Source organism: Alexandromys fortis, unplaced genomic scaffold (genome assembly GCF_014885135.2).
Source record: "Alexandromys fortis isolate MF-2015 unplaced genomic scaffold, M_Fortis_MF-2015_v1.1 scaffold_1, whole genome shotgun sequence".
Classification (NCBI taxonomy): Eukaryota; Metazoa; Chordata; class Mammalia; order Rodentia; family Cricetidae; genus Alexandromys; species Alexandromys fortis.
This window is the reverse complement of record NW_026067927.1, coordinates 27,506,489-27,525,635: the sequence shown is the minus strand read 5'-3', so window position 1 is coordinate 27,525,635 and position 19,147 is coordinate 27,506,489. Positions and strand designations below refer to the sequence as shown.

Below are 19,147 nucleotides of genomic sequence, written 5' to 3'. Positions count from 1 at the left end.
GGCTTGAATGGGAAAGGGATTCCTGGAGCCTCCGTCTCTTCAGCAGTGAGTCATTGCCCATGCTTTTGAAGCGTCTTTTACCCTTTCTTGCTCTGTGTAGTTTGAGCTTTTCCCTGGCTGCTTTGACTCCTTAAGAAACTCACAGAAGCCGATGAGGAGTCAGACTCCTCTGGGATGCAAACGTTCTGTAGTCAATAGAGTAAAAAATAGCAGATTTTAGAATCCTGAGTCAACAGAAAACCCAGCTCTCAGACTTGGGAAGGCTATTGGAGGAGCCTGGCTGAGCCCATTAGATCCAAGCAAGATGCACCAATTAAAGGACAGGGAAAAGGGGTTTGGGGAGAGAAGGAATATTCCTGCTTTTCTCATTGTCGCTCACCAGGTGACCTCATTGTAAAACAACATATATTCTTTCTTAGCCATCCATCTGACCCACCTGTCCGCAAATGTACTATAATTTAGGTAGCATGTATGATATTAAAATAAGATGTGTTGTTTCTCTGGGAATCTCATATTAGTGTGAACTTCTGGGCTTTCCATGTTTCTCTGGAGACCCAGGAACTAGGTGAGGCCTTGGTGGGATCCCCCCAGCTCTGTGACTGATGTTCGCCCAATTGCTGAAGTCCGTGCAAGGCCAGTGTCTGTAGTCTGCCTATGGTCAGGGTGTGGATAGATATCCTGTAGGAATTTGTAAACCAGAAGGTTGCAGATGGAGAGGCCCCTGTTTTTCTGCTCTGTTCAAGGGCTTGCTTGCTCTGGCTGAGTGCTTTGTCACTAGGGAATGGACAAGATGACAGACCACTGTCCTGGAAGGAGTAGCTCCTCCCAGTGTGCAATTTTGGCAGAAAGTCCTTGGGTTTTAGTGGTTCTACTAATGAAGAACATCTACAGGGCTGGGGAGATGGCTCAGTCAGTCAAGTGCTTGCCACACAAGCATGAGGACCTGAGTTTGGCCCCATACGTCTCTTGTAAAAAAAAAAAAATCTGTGTAATGTATGTGCCTGTAATCCCACTTCTGGGGAAGAGGAGATAGGAGGATTCCTGGGGTTTTCTGGCAAACCAGTCTAGCTGAATCAGAGCCTCAAAATCAGCAAGCGAAAAATAAAGGGTGCAGGGTGCACAGCAACGTGCTGGACACTGATCCCTGGCCTTACGTGCACCTCCACACGCACACACGCACGCACACGCGTCTGCACAAACACACACACACACCACACACACGCCACACGCACGAGTTAAACAACTCTCGCAGATTTCATGATTTTCTTTCTTTCAGTTTGTGCGGAGGAACTGGATGTTGTCACCTCCCCCATTTCAGTGTCTCATGAAGTCTGTCCATATTTAGACAAACTGCCCCACTGTATTGAAGACAATGGAGCTCTTTGCTCACCTGCCGGGAAGAGCTGATGGGGCAAAGCCTGCAGCTGAGGCTTGTGAGTCAGAGCCTTAAATGTTACTAACACGAGGAGACTCTTTTGAACATGAAGTCACCATGCTGCAGGTTCCCTGGAACTGTCCTCGGAGGCTCTTTGATGAGCTCCAACACGCTTTGGTTTGATGCCGAGAAACATTGGGGGGGGGGGGGCGGCCGCGGGAAGAATGGTAAGGAACTTGAGTCTGAACCATTGCCAGAAACTCTCAGAGGGTAGAAGCGTCATTCTGTGATAAATATTTAGTGAAGCTACTTGGCTCGGGGGCCCTTTTAAAACGGCTTTGGGGTTCAGGAATTCTGAAAAGCCGGAGCTTCTTTGTAATTCACATTTCCTCCTAAGGAAGGCGGTGCACTGTTATTAATTTAAAAAAAAAAATACATATATACTTAGAAGTTGAAATTGTGTAATCATCTTAATGCTTTGGAGAGGTTCTTTTGTGACTAAACTTTGGAACATATGCTGTTGAATGCAGGGAATTTGTCCAGAAAAGCTTAAGGAAATTTAGCCCACGCACTGCGATTTGCTCGACTTCTAAGTAAAAGGTTCAGCTGCAGGGGTGATAAATAGCGCAATTCTATTTTATCTGTGAAAGATGGTGTTTGCATTTGGTCTCGTCATTCTCCTTTTAGGATTAAATCATAATTGCGGCTCACTTCTTGTGTTTGATTTATAGTATTAAGTTATAGGCAAGCTGACTGTATGAAATTGAACTCATTTCAACTGTACAAGGAAGGTTGTTCGGGGAAAAAAAAAAGATGATAACAATCATTTTTTATAGCGCGTAAATGTCTTGAGATGGAGTACCTGGATTCTTAAAGCAAGAGCCGAGACGATAATAGTGTATGCCGTTGCCTTTGGAAGGAACTGCTCCCTTATGAAAAATAGCTTGCCGGAATTCAAAGCTCAGGGTCTGTAGTTGAAATTCAATGGAACGCACAGCAATGACTTGCAGTCCTTAGTATAATTCTCCCTTCTTCCTAAGGTGCTTGCATTAGTGAGGGTCAGAATGTAGCCTAGAGTATTTTAAGGATTACATACCCACAAGTAAGGTGTGTGTATGTGTATGTGTATGTGTATGTGTATGTGTATGTGTGCAAGTGTGTGCATGTGCTTGTGTGTGCGTGCATGTGTGCATGCATGTGTGCGTGCGTGTGTGCATGTGTGTGTGTGTGTGCATGTGCCTCTTCTGTGTGTGTCCAAGGGTGCCTCAAGGTCATGTAAGGTGTCTTCCTTGCTCTCTCTCCTGAATACATCGAGGAGGAAGGCTCCTTTATTAAACTCTGTGCTCGTTCTTTCAGAGTCTGGCTAGCCAGCTCACTCTGGGGATTCCCTGTCTGCCGCCAGCTCCCTGGGATTACATGGGCCACCACGTCCGCTTGACTTTTCCTTGGATTCTTGGGGTTCAAATCTAGGTTCTCACACTTGCACCACAAGTGACTTGCCCACTGAAGTGTCTCCTGAGCCTCAGCAGATCTGAGTTAAATGGGGAAGGAGAACCTTGTCGTTTATATTAGAATGTTTTCGGTAAACCCTTCCATTGTCTTCTGTTCATTTAAATAACTCCTTATCTTTGTAGTTTGACACAATTCTGTGCATGCAAACTCATTTCAAATTAAAATCAAGAAATTTCTGTAAAACCAAAGCATCTCATATACAAACGTATACACACACACACACAAAAGAGACAGACAGACACAAGGAGAGGGAGTGTCTAAGTTGCTTAGACATGCCTTGAATTCTTTATTTGCTAGGTTGTGAGGACTGACTTCGAACTCCTGGTCCTTTTTCCCCACCCTCCTAAGTTCTAGGATTGTAGGCATGCGTTAGCTTGCCCTGCTGGTGCTGGAGAAGCTGACTGCTGGCGCCTCGTGGCGCAGGCTGGCTGGGAGGTGGAGCATGTGCTGTGTTCTATGAGCAGCAACAGTGCATGCTGCTGATTGGTGCTCTTAGAAAGAGGCTTGGAGCTCTTTACTTCTGATCAGTGTACCTTGTGTTTGTCCGAGGCACGTTGTCACCATCTACCCTAGCCTTGCCTTGACTTTGTGATCTTTGACCTCTGCCTTTCAAGTACTGCGATAACAGGCATGTACTGCTACACTTGGTGGTAGTCACGGAAGTTCTCCAGAAGGTCCCAAGATCCCTGGCAACTGTATTTCACCATGATGTCCTACCTATAAATGATTTTTCTGGGGAGAAGGTTGTCATTTCAATAAGATCCACAAAGGATTTTCTCAAATAGCCTGTAAGAACCAATCCCTTAGAACCAAGAGACAGGGAAGCCACTGCAGGCCTAAGCACAGGAAGCAAGCCATCAGCCACCTCTGTTCAATTAAAAGTGGTCCATGGTCAGGCCTTGTTATGAACTACTCAGGTAGACATTGTAAGAATACCTGGTGCATACTGAAAACATTATTTTGGAAGAATGAATGGAATAATTTGAGGGTGTCCATTACCCACAATTTGGAGTGGTAAGATGCTGTAGCTGGGGGCAGCTCCTGCTTTTTATTTGTATTAGAGCTGGCTCCACACAAGATGGGGAGGAAATGTGAGGAAAGGCGTGGAGAGGAGCAGCCATCTTGAGCTAGCCCATCTGCTTTGCATTGGAATGAAGAGGCTTGCAGAGAAGTGCCCACTTAGAAATGAGGTGGTTATCCCTCAGGTGGTCGAGTTCCTAGACCTCAGCAAAACACTGGGCAGTTGCAGAACCAGGCCGTGGTATCAGGGGACTGGTCTAGACACTGTGGACCCAGTGTCTGGCCTGCATAAGTTCCTGAGAACCTATTTGTTGAATGTGTTGTCTCAGCTTGCTTTCCCGGAAGCCTTTCAGATGCCTACAAAGCAAGTTCTGTTACTCTTCTCCACAGCTGTAAGGCGACAATTATTTACCTTAGGTCACGTGCCAGGTGGTGAAGGATTTAGGCCTGCCCTCTGGGTACCTGCACGTCACCCAAATAACAGGTGTAGAAAAAGCTAGATTTTTACATGTTTTGACGGAAATTGGGGGAAGAGGAGAACAGGGGTAGAAAGAAGCCAAGGAAAGGCCTGGAGACCAGAAAATGATCTCAGAGTAAATCTAGAGGCTAGAAGAAGAAGCTAGATGGCTCAAAACAACACAGATTTGTTCTCCGAGATATCCGAAATCCGGATGTCATCTGGGTGGCCACAGTCTTCCCCCCAAACGAGGGGTGTGGATCCCTTGTGTCTTCCTGCTTCTTGAGACTGTTTTTGGCAAGTGTCACTCCTGGTTCTGCCTTTGTCTTCATGGTGTCGCCCCGTGTGCCCGAGCCTTGTCCTCATCGGTTTCTTCTAAGGACACCGAGCCCTGGGTAAGGGCTGTGATGCTCATCCGTCATCGTCAACTTGACTGCACTTGGAATCCCTGTAGAGACAGGTCTGGGCATGTTTGTGAGGATGTTTGTAGAGAGGTGTAACTGAAGAGGAAAGACCCCACCCTGACTGTGGGCAGCACCACCCTATGGGCTGGGTGACTGGACTGAGTGAAAAGGGGGGGGGAACAAGCAAGAAAGCCGGCACCCGCACCCGCATTTCTCTCCCTGTTTCCTGACTGCAGATACAGTGAGACTTGCTGCCTTAAGTTCCTCCCACTCTTTCTTCATCACCAGGATGGATGATGGACCATATCCTCTCAAACTTCCAGCCTTAATGCACCCTCCCTTCCCTGAGTTGCTTTGTCTCCGGTGATAAAAAAGTACCTGATACAGGGCCCACATGGATAATCAGGATGAGTTTATCTTGTAGTCCTTAATCAGCTTTGCAGAGATTCTTTGTTCAATCTGCAATCACATTCACAGCTTCTGGGATGTAGATACGGTTTCGGGGGAAGCTACCATTTAACTGGCTGGAGGAAGGAGGGAGAATGGGAGCATCTCGTGTGCTTTGGAAAGATGTCTGCGGTGCCATGTTGCAAAGAGGTCATGAAACCGGGAGATCATCTGGGAGACTGTTGTAGTAATTCACCTGAGACCAGAAGAGAGATGGGGAGGCGGGCAAACTGTTGTCTGTCTGGCAAATGCAGCAGTAGGATTGGCTGGGTTCAGAGTAGCAGATTAAAAAAATGAAACAAACAAACAACAACAACAACAAAACAAAAAGAGAGAGAACAAAGAGAAAAAAATTCCGAGAAAACATGGGATGTTGCTAGGTGGGTGACCATGCTCTTCGATGGAGGAGAAATTGGGGGGCAGCTGGGGCAGTGGTGGTGATGTCCATGTGAGCCTTGGAAAGAAGGGATGTCAGGCTTAAGTTCATATGGATGGATCTGTAGGTCAATGACTACATACTCTTGAGTGTTGTTAACTTGGAGATGTTGGTGGTAGAGCTAGGAGCCTGGACCCTTATCTGGCGGGGGCAGGGAGAGTAAGGCAAGTAGACAGCTCTGGGCCTCCAGTGAGACGGACTGTGGCTCTTGATGCCGTTTTCATTGTCATCTTCCTCCTCCTCCTCCTCTTTCTTCTGCTTTGTGCGTGTGGCATCTTTACTGGCTAGTGTCGGTGTGTACACATTTGCCTGTGTATTCTCTTGAACGTCTGTGGGCGCATGTAGAGGCCGCACAGGCCAATCAGCTTTGTGCTTTGAGACAGAGTCTCTGATTGAACCTGAGCTAATAGATTTGGCAAGGCTGACTAGTCAGTGAACTTGGGGAATCCTATAATCTTTTGTTTCTCAATTGCCCATGTTCCACATGCACCCCCAAGACTGGCTTTCCACCTAGGCTCTGAGGATCAGAACGTTGGTCCTTAGTCTCTTGTTGCGGTCACTTCCCTGATGGCACCAACCTCTCACCTCTCCTTCTCCATTGCTGTGCAGTGCACTGAGCTGGCACCCACTGCTCCTTCTCATCCATGGCCCTTGGTTGACATTTATGTCAGAACCCGGAAAGGCAAGTGTGTGGGGATGCAGCCAGCAGGAAAACCAGCCAGCCTCAGCTGTGATGGGCTGTCACAGAAACCCGTGTGGGATTCGTTTTTGTTTCACTATCATTGGTTTTCTTTCAGTCTTCTATGCTCAGCCCCAAAGGCCTGATTGGCAGATCCGCTGTCTGAGTTTCCTTGGTTTAGATTATATGCTTTTTCTTCAAAGCCATCTTCATTTATTAACCTACATTCATTTGTAATTTCAATGCTCCGATCAATAATTATTCCACTTGACAGTTTTTGACAGTCTGCTGCTCCATTTAGCTGTTCAGCATGAATTCAAAAGGTGATCTATCAGTTTGCACAAATGGAGTGAAATCGTCCTTGCCTTACTGTACTTGGGGGTATCTAGAAAAATGGGCATGTTTATTTTGCCCTGAGAGAATTTAAACTCAGAGGTACTTAACAGTTTTCTATGCAAGGGTATTTAGGAATACAGATCTTTGTATTTTTCTTTTCTTCTAGGTAGGTAGAATCGTATTTATGCTATAAAGGTCAGATTTCTTTTAAATTGGTATTAAAATCATGGAGACCAGTCATCATTAGACATATGTTCGTTGAGTCCTTGTATACACAGCCGTGTGCTGCTATGGGAAAACTGAAGAAGTCATGTGACTGGAGTAAGAAAGCCACCCTCCAAATTCTGGTGGGTAGAAAAATTAGACAAAAAAAAAAAAAGGACAATTTTGCCTTGCTACCTATCTGCCATTGAGACTTCCATGTGGAAATTCCACACACAAGCAAAAACCTATGAACGAAAGTGCACAGTGGTCTTTGTGTGCATCTGGAAGCACGACACAGGCAAGGAAGAGCCAGGCTGAGGCGAAACGGCAAGGAGGAATGTCTCTCACTGTAGCGGTGGTGCTGGGATATTGGCAGACAGTTCAGATGGTTTCCACCGTAGCTGTTGGTTTGCATGTTGGTAACTTACCAGAGAGCTGGAATATTGACTTCCTGGCTGGGTTGTGCAACTGAGCTCAGCGTCCCCAGTGAGACGAAGCACAGATGTGAAAGCCACCTTTCTCCTCGGCAACCGCAGCTCCGCTGGGTCTTGGGTGGACATGGACTTAGTGGGAAAGGAGGTGCTGGCCACCCTGTTCCTCTGCAGTAGGTTTCGTTTTCCTTTCTTGGTTTGGGAGATTTGGCCTTGCCTATCCTGGCAGAATTTAGGGAAGCAGGCCCTGAATTTCTGGAATAGCCTTTTATTTTATCCCAAGCCTATTATTAATAGGCATCATTCATTGCTGTGTGTGTGTGGGGGGGTGCGTATATGTGTTTTTGTGTGTGTGTAAAAGTTTTTTGACTTTTATCTTGAGCTTTTGTGTTGGAGCTCCATAGGGCAAAGGATTTAGTGTTTTCTGGATAACTCTGGCCCCTCCCCCTGATTTAGTTTTCTTAAGTCCCTCCGCTGTTTACTGTACTTTGTTGTAACTATGGGGCACTACTTGTTGCCCTGGGTATTTGACTCTTGCTCTTTTCTGCTTTACTCTGGTGTTTGGATTGTTGCTGGTACCGGCTTCCATCCTCTGCATGCACCTGGAGGTAAACTGCAACGCTGTCCTGCAGCATCCCGTTCACTCCCTGCCTATAGTAAAGCATTGCAGAGATGAGTCAGAAGCGAGTAGAGCTTGTGGTGTACGCCCTGCGAACAATGACGTTAGAGGGTTGGCTTGAGCCATGAATGCCTGCTTCCCTCATTCCTTGCTTGGGAGCCCAGAAGGTGGCTTCAGGTCTGTTTTCAAGGCTTGCTATGCTGATTCGGAGCTAAGTGACAGAGGCGCTTGCGTGGACCCCATAATGATGGCATTTTAAATCTGCCTGGAAACATCACCAGCAGTTTTTTGGGGGCTCCCTCTGCCTGTTCTCTCTGTGCCAGGCAACAGGGGAATGGACTTCGTGGCTGGAAAACTCCTCTATTGATTTGCTTTGAGAGACAGCTGCATGTTGGCTGAAGATCTCAGTAGCTGTCACAGTGCCCGTGCTCCCTGAGAAGTGTCTGTGTGGAGTCAGGCAGTTGCCTGGTGATCAGGGAATTGGCCTCAGTGAGTGGGACTGGACCGTCGTAGCCTGTTGCTCTGTTTGGATCAAGAGAGGGTTGGGTTTTCTATCCAAACAGGGAAAACTTTGACCATTGGCTGTCTCCCCATCCAGTCATCTTTTTAGTATGACCCTGTGAGCACCCACCCCTTCCCCTGCCAGCCTTGGTACTGTCTGCCTCTGTACTGTGTGGACCAGGCTGGGGCAGTCTCTGCCTCCTTTTGAAGGCACAGTCTTCTCTTAAATATATCAGTATAGGTCTGGAGATGTGGCTCAGTTTGTAGAGTGCTTGCCTGCATGCATGAAGCCGTGGTATATACCATGGCGGTACATACCTGTCTTAGCACTTAGGAGGTGCAACCAGGAGGATCAGAAGTTAAAGAGCATCCTTGACTACATAGCACATTCAAGTCCAGCCTGCGTGGCATGAGACTCTGTTTCATAACAGAACAAAGCAAATATGAACATATTTCCTCAGGAGCTGGCTGCGGCAGGGGTGTGGTCATTATCTTTCATCAGTTAGCCTGTGTTCATTTCCATAGGCCTCTGAGTAAGCATTGTCATCTCCCAGTTTCCGGTTGAGGGCATATAATTCTCACCATACTCTTGGTTGGTCCCTTGGAGGCTTTGAGGTACATATATCATGGTAATTTCTGCACCAATCTGTGTGGACTACAGGACAATATGGAAGATTCCATCCAGAGCAGGAACAGCCCATCAAATTCCACTGACCCAGTCCAGCCTGTTGCCTTTCTTTTATAAATAAAGTTTTATTAGAACACAGCTATGTTTCACATTGCAGCTATTTTCATACCACCTTTGGCTGTATTAAATTGAGTCATTGCAGAAGAGGCTGTGGTCCAACAAAGCCCACGTGCTAGCCAATCCTTGTCAAGCAAATGCTCACCCTTGTAAGTCACTAATGTGCATGGAAAAGTCCCCTACCCGGTGCCTCAACTTAGTAAACAAAGGAGGCATCCCAGAAGGAACATGAACTGCCAAGGTCACAGAGCTGGTTAGCTGGAAAGCGGGACCTGCTTTCCGGCTCCTTTTGTGTTCCTCCTCCTGCTGCTGGCAGAGGGGTGTTGTGAGCCTTATGGTTTACAGACGGCCAGCCGTGACACCAGGCTGCAATACAACTTCTCTCCGTGGCAGGAATGGTTTGTAAACTGCCTTCCCCAGGCCAGCACCAGCAGCCAGCCTGGTATCCATTCTCACATATTCAGGCTGTGTGTGCCCATGGGGCGGGTCACACGTGTGCCATGGCCTGCCTGAGGAGGTCAGAGGATAAACTCAGGTGTCTTCACCTGCCGCCTACTTTGAGACGGAGTCTCTTGTTCGCTGCCTCATAGGTCAGACTAACTAAGCCTGAGCACTTCTGAGGATTCTCTTGTCTCCCCCTAGGGTGTCTAGAATAACTGATCCTCTTGTCACACATCCAGCTTTTCCATGGGCTCTGGGGCTTCCAACTCAGGTTCTTACAATGACACAGCAAGTGTGTTCCCCTCCAGCCCTCATTTATTTCCCAGATGAACATCACCTGCCTTGTGCCCGGATTGGGGACCGGGGCCCTTATCTCACAAATATGGACTAGACAAGTTAGCAAAGCACTACATGCTATTTCCCGGCACTGGGTTACATGCCATCACGTGGGCATATATAAGCTGCAGTGGTCAAGCTGGACACGGTGAGTTTTACCTGTTGTCTCAGCCCTCCTGAGGGAGCTGAGGCAGGAGGCTAGCAAGACCCTATTTCAACTCCCTCTTCCCTTCCAAAGTAGCAATCATATATAAAGAAGGCTGGTTCAGTGCAGCCCTGCTGTGGAGGTGTGAGCCAGGAAGTGGCTCCGCAGAGTTGGGAAGGAATAGCGTTCCCAAGGAGCCGGAGTATTTCAGGAAGAGGAGCTGCAGCTGTAGCGAATTGGGCCTCTGCCTAGGCAGGGTGTCCAGTAATTGGGAAATTCAAGCAGAGGTAGGGCAGAGGGTATGTAGGAAAGAGATAACAGGAAACATTGCTGGACAACCGGATGGGAGCCAGGGCATTTGCTGCTAAGAAGTACGGATTGCAGTTATAGTCTTAGGGGCTCTTCGCTGTGGGTTGCGGAAGACAGACCTCACAAGAGCAAGCCCGCATGTCTGTATGCATGCTAAGCATCCTATGTGGGTGGAGTAGACAGTATCAGCTATGCAGAAATAGGAGCTTTGTGGAACCTAGGGCTTTCTTTGTTCATGGCAGGTGAGGGATCTATGACCAGGCTGTATTCGTAACTTTTCAGGGGATTGGTTGTTGGGACATGTTCTCATACAGCCCAGGCAGACTTTGAACCCACTGTGTAGTTCAGACTGTTCTTGAACTTCTGACCCTCCTGCCTCTGCCCGTGGAGTGCTTGGATTACAGACCTTCACCACAGACACTGTCAGACTGAAGTAAGAGCTGTCTGTCAGACACACAGCTGAACGACACCGTGATTCATCAACCAAAACCTTTTAAAGTAATGCTATCTCTGTGACCATTGTTTATCTTCTTAATCATCCAATGCCAACGGGACAATATCTATTGCCCCAAGTCTGCAATAATTTTTATTCAAAACAAAACCGTTGAGAACTATCGCTTTGGCTGGCAGCCACGCTGATTTGTCGCTGTTGTTTTGAGAGCACAGAGGATTAACTTTTGGACTTGAAGGGCTCCACCTTTTACTACCTGTATAAATTCGAATATGTTATTTTCTGTCTGTAAGCTAGAGAGTAAAAGAATGATATTTCTTCTTATGATTGTTATAAAGATATACTAATTTATGAAAAGCATGTAGCATGCACGGGCAGATGCCCAGTGTATGTGCATGTATGTGTGTGTGCAGCGGGGGAACGGGGTGGCCCACTAGGTTACTGTCATTCACTTTGGCCGATGCAGACGTGTTTTAGAGCGGAAACTGTGAGGAAGGCGAGTTCAGATTGGAGGATTACACAACCTGTTGTTATCTGCATGAGGAACAGAGGGGTCTGCCTTTGGGCAGAGAGAAAGACCTTTTCAGATAAAGATCTAGGAAACTGAACAGTCCTTATTCCGGGCGTGCCAGAGCAGGAAGACGGGTTAACTTAGTAAAATCTGCCTCTGTCATCATTTTTTCTGGCATAGAAAACATGGATACTGGAAAATTTCACAGTTCATCGTTTTTAAAGTTAGCCCTAGATTAGAATGTTGCCCAGGGTACACCTTATAAATTAATTTAATGAATTAATAATATCTCTTTAAAAACACATAAAAATAGGGCTAGAGAGAGATAGCTCAGGGGCTGAGAGCTCTTACAGAAGATTTGAATTCGGTTGCCAGCACCCATGTAGAGGCTTACAGCTGCCAATAATTCTAGCTCTGGGGGACTCCATGCATTCCTCTGGCTTCCTAGGATCCCAGGCATGTACATGGTGCACATACGTGCAGGCAAACACTTACGCACATAAAATTAAAACCCACGAAAACAAGTTACTACACACACACGTGAGCCCTCTTTTTTATATATATTTATAGAACCTTACTGTTGTGAGCACAGTACCATGGATCTTTAAAGAGAAATACCGCTACAAACATTTACCATACCCCAGACTTTAAAACATTATGTAATATACATGTTATTAAATATTCGTGTATCTGTGCTTAGACAGTAAAAGCCAAGTGTGATATTTTCTTTTCTTTTTACCTACGTATTTTTCAAAATGCACACACACACATATATATATATACATATATACCTATGCTTATAGACATATATTTCTGTGTGTTTGTGTATGTATGTATACATGTATGTATCTATGTGTCTACTTGTGTGGTACCAGTGGCGAAACCCAGGGCATTAAAACATGATTGGTAAGTACTCTACCCCTGAGTCTCATCTGCAACCCTACATATTGTTTTAGAAGTCTTAGCTCTAAGGAAATCACCATGGACAAGAATGAACTCGGCATGCTGGATGGAATGTGCCCTCCTGTGGGGGCACTGTGACACAGACACTGATGGTTGCCCTCTGCTCTACCCATCGAGTGACACTTTAGCCGGTGCCCTTCTCAGCCTAGTGAGGTGAGGATTGGCTCATGGACAGGGGCAAAGTGAGAAATGACAGCGGCAGTCTTATGCACATACGGGCTTGTCATTGGGCGGGTGTTACTGGATGTTTAACTGCCCGAGCCTGGGCTAAGACTGTAACACGATTCATGTAATTTATCATCACTTCTCCTGTGCAAATCTACACCCATACACTCTGAGGTGTTGCCTCACATCTGGAGGCAGAGACAGAGGCAGATGCGGGAATGGGAAATGGCAGGTGGGTCTTTGGTCTGTTCCATGGTTTTTCACATTCCTGACTCCAGCTTTCCACGTCTGAGGTTGGGGTAATCAGAGTTCTGCCAACCTCAGAGAGTTCCTGCACAAGTCCATCATGGGTTATTAAATACTATGCCTAGGAGGCTGTTGTTTAATGCCAGCTTCAGTCCTGTTCCCCATGGTGATTATGGGACAGTGACAGCTTCCTGGACCCCAGAATTAGAGTGACCAGACAGGTGAAACTTAACTCTTAGCCCACTCCATGTGACCTGAGCCTTAGAAACTGGAGGAAGGTGAGCATTCTGGTTTCCAGACAGGTATGCGGAGAATTACCTGGGAGTCCTGTGGAGTTTGTTGTTGTTGATGTTGTTGTGTGTGTATGCGTGTATGTTTTTGTTAGTTCTTGGAGAGTGTCACATGTATTATTTGGCCATATTCACCTCAACTCTTCACCCTCCATCTTTCCTATCTATCCAGCTGTGCCCTTAAAACAAAACAAAGCCTTCCAGATGAATTTGTGCTGCCCAAAATCTTGTCAATGAGATCTTCCACTGTAGTGTGGTCAGCTTACCAGGGGCTACACTTCACGAGAAAGCTGGACCTTTCTTTCTCAGCAGCTGCCAATTAGACTTGCATCAACAGGGCTATGACTGTGTACCCAGCTCCCTCTCCACTCTGAAATTTGTTCTGTCTCGAGTTTTCATGAGTTTAGGGTGTGCTGTCACGGGCACTGTGAGCGTGTGTGTGCAGCTGCCCTGATGTATCAGGTGTTTCCTCGTATTCATCCACAACCTCTGTTTATTAAGTCATTACGCCCCCTCTTCCGATCACTGAGCCTTGGGTGAATGGTATGATACATATGTGTGCATGCATATATGTATGTATGTATGTATGTATGCATGTATGTATGTACACACGCACACACGAGCTGGGAGCTCTACAGTCTCAGTCTCTGCACACCGCACTATCCAGTTGCGAGTCTATGTTAATCACCATTTACTGCCAATATCAGCTTCTCAGATGATGGTTGAGAGACACATTGATCTGTGGCTGTAATGATAAAACAATAGGAGTCCATCTTGTTAAAACCCAGGTGCTTGAGGCTGTGCCCAGCATTCTGGCTTTATAAATCTGGGGTGGAGCTTGAGAATAAACCTCAGTGTCTCTCTGCATCTCTCCCCTGTCTCCCCATCTCTCCTTCCCCCTCCTTTTCCTTCCCCCTCTCCTATGTGTATTCATTCATGTGCACATGGCGGTCAGAGGTTGATGATAGCAGATAACGTTTTGAGGCAGTTTTTTCACTGAACCTTGAGCTAGACTTCCTTGCCTGTCTCTGTTTTCCCCGTGTCAGGGTGGCCAGCTCTTTACCCACCGCTTCCTGAGAATCTGAATTTATAGCAGACCTCTGTAGAACATGCTCGCTGTTAACATGAGACCGCATTTGAAGGATTCCTTGGAGGCAGGGGGAGAATTTTAAGTATGAGGAGGAAGAACCCAGCTGAATTTTTTTTTGTACACATGCCCCACATGTTGAAGTCACCAGACTGGAAACGTTTGTCTTCATACTTTGGCCAGTAGTGACAGGGCACCACTCTCAGGTGCAGCAGGTCGACCTGAGACCAGCTACACTGGCACCCAGCTTGTTCACACACTTAGGTGACAGAGGCTGACAGTGGTTTCTGGCTTTGTTCTCCTTTTAAAAAATTCAATGAGTAAGCTAGTTTTATAGGAATGTCTCTTAAAGCCATTCCTGTAAACCCAGTCTTTGTAAATTAAAATAGAGGAAGCCGGGCTGATGAGCACAGCCTTACCGAAACTTACCCTGGTCTGTCTGAGTTCAGGATATGGACAAGAACCCAGCTCCATCATTTGCCAAAGTTGAGTGCGCCTTCACCGTCTCTGCACCACCCTCTGTGATGTGTATATGTGTGTGTGTGTGTGTGTGTGTATGTGTGTTGGTTATGACTTTACATGATTCAATTTGATTCTCTCACTGGAAGGAGTGTCAAAGAAAGGGAGAGCTGGCATTAATTGCTTCATCAACTCCTTGTGAGTCATCTCCTGCTTGTCTTAGTGATTCAATTGCAAAGAGGGTGCTAGTTCCTGAGGGCATACTGAGTCTTGTTGCTTAGATGCCTCTTCTCAGGGGCTTGTGACTGGGTATGAATAAATTGTGACCCTCTGTCTCTCTCTCTCTCTCTCTCTCTCTCTCTCTCTCTCTCTCTCTCTCTCTCTCTCTCTGTGTGTGTATAAGTGTAGAAATGACAAGTTGCCATTATCTTATAACTTTACCTCTCTTCAGATGCCACAGTGAGGGCATTAGCCCTAGGAGAGAACTGTATCAAGGTGGTTGATTAATAGCTAAAAATGGGGCTAGGGCTGTTGACCCAGCAGTGATGCACTGACTTGCCTAGGATACGGGAGATCCTGGGTGTAGACCTCAATACTGAAAATAAAAAACTAAGCAAAACTTCAAGGGCCAGACATTTAACTAGGTGGTAGTATTTTTCGACTAGCAAACCCAAGGCTCTGGGGTCAGTTCTCAGCAGTTAAAAACACCACTGGATGCCTTTGTCCTGGCTTCCAGGTTGATCTACAGGTGTTAAGGGAAGACAGTCCCCAAATCGAGCACCACTGCTACTTTCTGGGGGCGTGACAATGAGCAGCTGGGTGACTTGGATTGTAATTTTTGGTTTCTTGTTTGCTCCTTCTCAGCGTTTGGTTCCCTCACATCTTCCTGTTTGCCAGTACCTTCCTCTTCCGATGCTTGTCAGTGCTGTTTCTTCTCTCACTGTCCCAGGCCACATTTCTTCCTCTCCTGGGACCTTGGCCACTTGTCATCTTCAGTGTAGGAACTCTGTCTCCCCAGAAAGTTCACTGATCCTTTGTAGAGATTAGGGCTCGTCCCTAGGTGACCCCACAGGAGGAAAGCGTGGCTTTCCCTTAATGAGTTGTCGGGGAAAATTCACACGATGAACACATGGATCTTAAGCATACAGCTCAGTTAATTTTGATGGCTGTCTATGAAGCCCTTTAATCAAGATGGAGGGCACTTTGGACCACAAAGAGAGGCCTGTGCTCCCTGACAGTCCCCACCTCTTCATAGTCAACTACCGATCAGATTTCTTTCATCCTAAATGAGTTTTGACTTGTTCTTTCATTTCACACAATTGAACTATTTAGCATGTTTCTTTCATATCTACTTCTTTATTTCACCTTTTCTCCCTTCCTCCTCTACCCTCCAACCCCCCACCTTCCTTACCTAAAATATAAGCTCTGTATATGTGCTAGTTTCTCTCAATCATGCTTCCTGGCGTTAGAACTCAGGTCCTCGCTTTCCAGCAAGCACCTTTCTCCACTGAGCCATCTTGACAGCCTATGCTTTCTATTAAAATAAAAAGAAGAAGAATGAAAGAAAGAAAAAAAAGAAGGAAAGAAAGAAAGAAAAGAGAATCTAAGTTGTTGGTAATGTTATCTGGTAGAGCCAATGGGTCTCCATGTCATTATTACTATTTTGTTAATTTGTTATAGCGGGCTCGGACCCCGGGCCTTGCACAGGCAAGAGGAGTGCTCTACCATTGAGCCACGATCCTACCCACACCCCTCTGTTTCTAATATTGGCAATTTCATTTCCTTCTTTTCACACATGATTTTGCTAGGTGTTGGTGGTATGAAGCTGTACATTAAGGCTGGTGTTTGTGCTTCAGTGACTCCTACTTATATCTGGACCCTTTCTATGTCCTCAGTTCTCATTTTTACATTGAATCTAAGCCACACAACTTTATACTTTGAAAACTGACTTATCTTCCTAGGAATATACCCTCTAATTATCATGAAACGATGATCCTTCTCTTCTGATCACTGTATAGATGTCCTCAACACAACACAAAACTGTTTGCTGCTCAGACTTCACCCAAGGACTTGAAATGACCCCGCCCCCCGCATTTGCTTCCATGTCACAGACATTATATATAATACTCTGTCACTTGATACAGTATTTTAATAAGCCTGGGTTTGTTTCTCTTGGGAGTTGCTCGTATAACAATAAGTGCTTTAGGTCCCAGACTTAGGGGGACATTTCTGAAGCTTCCTCGTGTTATCTGATTGCTCACCGCACTTTTCATCTCCCTGACTTTCCTCTCTCGTTGTTGTTTTCTGTGTTTTCTGGTTCTTTTGTCCATGACCAGAACATCTTTATCTAAATTTTGGTTAAGATTAAGGCAAAAGCTATAAAAGTAAAAAAGTGAGTTCTTTTAAAACTAGCAAAAAAAAAAAAATTCAGAAGGAGAGCCAGAGAAGGCTTTCAAAACACATACCCTTCAAAATAACCATTGGATAGGGCATAGTTCAGACATGTGTGTGTTAAGTAATCCACGGAACAAAGGAATCCCCAAGAAAAACTGGTCTCTGATGGGAACAGAATGGACCGTCTATGGGCTCAGAGGCACCACATAGGTGGGTACAATTGACCTGAGGCAGATAACAAGGGAACTTGTGTGCAAAGCCAAAGGAATTGCATTATACCCATTTTGCAGTGCAGACCTGTGGGTGGGCTTGAACTAGGGACATGGAAGAGCAGGTGTATGTGTCATTCTACAGGGCTGTGCATTTAGCATGATGGACAGCCCCCCCCCCCCGGAGAAACGCAATTCTAGAAATGCAGGTGGGACCAGCAAGGGGGCACACACCCTTCGCTGATCATGGAACTGTGTCCTGGGCTCTGTCATGGTTCACAGCAGCCCAGTTTTTCCCATGGATGCCCCTTACATACGGATCTAGTGGTGGCAGTGGGAGGGACAGAGGGGCAGACTGGAGAGAGATTCACTAGGAAGGATCTAGAAGACTTCTTGACTAATTAGTCGCTTGAGGTAAACGAGGGGAAAGAGTTTCCGGTTAGGGCTCAGGGTGGGTGAAGGGCACTGTTCACTGTGACAGGGAGCAAAGCAAGCAGGCCTCCTGCTCATCTACTCTGCCGACACCTGCATGGAGGGGTCTAGAGCTCCTGCCTTGTCTAAGGAGAGAACTGGGCCGCTTGGCTTTGTCTTGGTACACAACCCACTTGAGGTCTCTTTCTGTTGAGCTGCTGCCTGCCTGAGGCACCAAATTTCTGGGCCGGTTTCTCCCCAGAAGCTCAAGTCAGACTGGATGAACCAGGGGCATTATGATTCATTGTAGGTAGATCTAAAACAGATGGCCACTGGTTTCTTTCAGTACCTGCCTGCTGGTATCTGCCTTCCCTTACCCTCCAGTCCCACTACGGGCTCAGTCTCTGTTTTGGCTTGCTCTCAGAATTCCTATCACGTGACCACACAGATTGCCTCAATTGGCAAGAAATTTGGGATCCTTAGACCAGAACTGTACTCCCAGACAACAGACACCGACTTGGAGAGCGGTGTGGCATGCAGATTGATGGTCAGTTTGGTTGAGACCTGATCTGGCCCTGTTTACACCCGTGCCTCCCTCCCTGTGACTCACGCACCAACTTGCTGAGGGAGCAGGGCTAAGCAGGGCTTCTAGCTGTCTATTGCTGCAGAAGTTTGGAAATGACTGAGCCCATGTTTGCAACTCGGAGACTTCATACAAAGGTCTCACTTTGTTGAGAAGAAAGCAGATACCTTTGCTCCAATGTGGGGACCCTGGGTCCTTGGGTGTCAGCCTTCAGCTGGAGCAGCCCCTTGCTTAGGGTGTCCTCTGAAGGCTGTCAGGTGTCTGCCATTTTACCCCCGGTGGAGAGTCCACTGCACTGTGACTTCAAAGAAACAGTAGCAAGCGCTGAAATAACTCCACAGCGTGGGAAGTGTTTCTCCCAATAAGATTTCCAAGTGGGGCAAAGAGACAATGTCTTAAGGACACGTTCTTCCATCAGCCCAGAGAATCTGATCTTTTAAAGACTCAACAACCTCAAATCATGGCAGTCTCAGGCAGGTAAACACTTGAGGGTTTGTTTTTTTTTTTTTTTTTTTTTTTTTTTTCGGTGCAGATTCTTAGAGAAAGCCCCGTCCTGCAGCTTCAGGGACTGATTTGTAGCACTTGGCTGGTCTTGTAGAGTGACAGCCAGCTTGTGTGGGGGAGGGGAGAGCCATGCAGAGACGCCTCAGACATTGCTTTGTGAGGGTGCTTCACCCATTTCCCTCCGACCTGTGTAGTTGTGGAAACGGTGCCTAGGCGGCCCTGGCCCAAAGTGAAAGACGGAGGGCTGGGAGGTGATGAGTTCTGGCAAAGTGCTTGACTTACGGAAACGAGGATCCAAGTTTCATCTCAGAACACACGTAGAACAAGCCAGGTGTGGTGGGATGTACATGCTGTAACATCAGTGCTGGGGAGACAGAGGATGGTGGGTGCCTGCGATGGCCAAATGGCAAGCTATTCAGAGACCCTGTGCTGTTCTCTCTCTCTCTCTCTCTCTCTCTCTCTCTCTCTCTCTCTCTC

At 46.6% G+C, this 19,147-nt stretch overlaps 1 protein-coding gene across 8 annotated transcripts in view; it reads left to right on the top strand.

The window, feature by feature from the left end:
- The window catches only part of Atxn1 (ataxin 1), a 380,257-nt gene that overhangs the window by 38,302 nt on the left and 322,808 nt on the right, over positions 1–19,147 (top strand). The window lies entirely within an intron of this gene.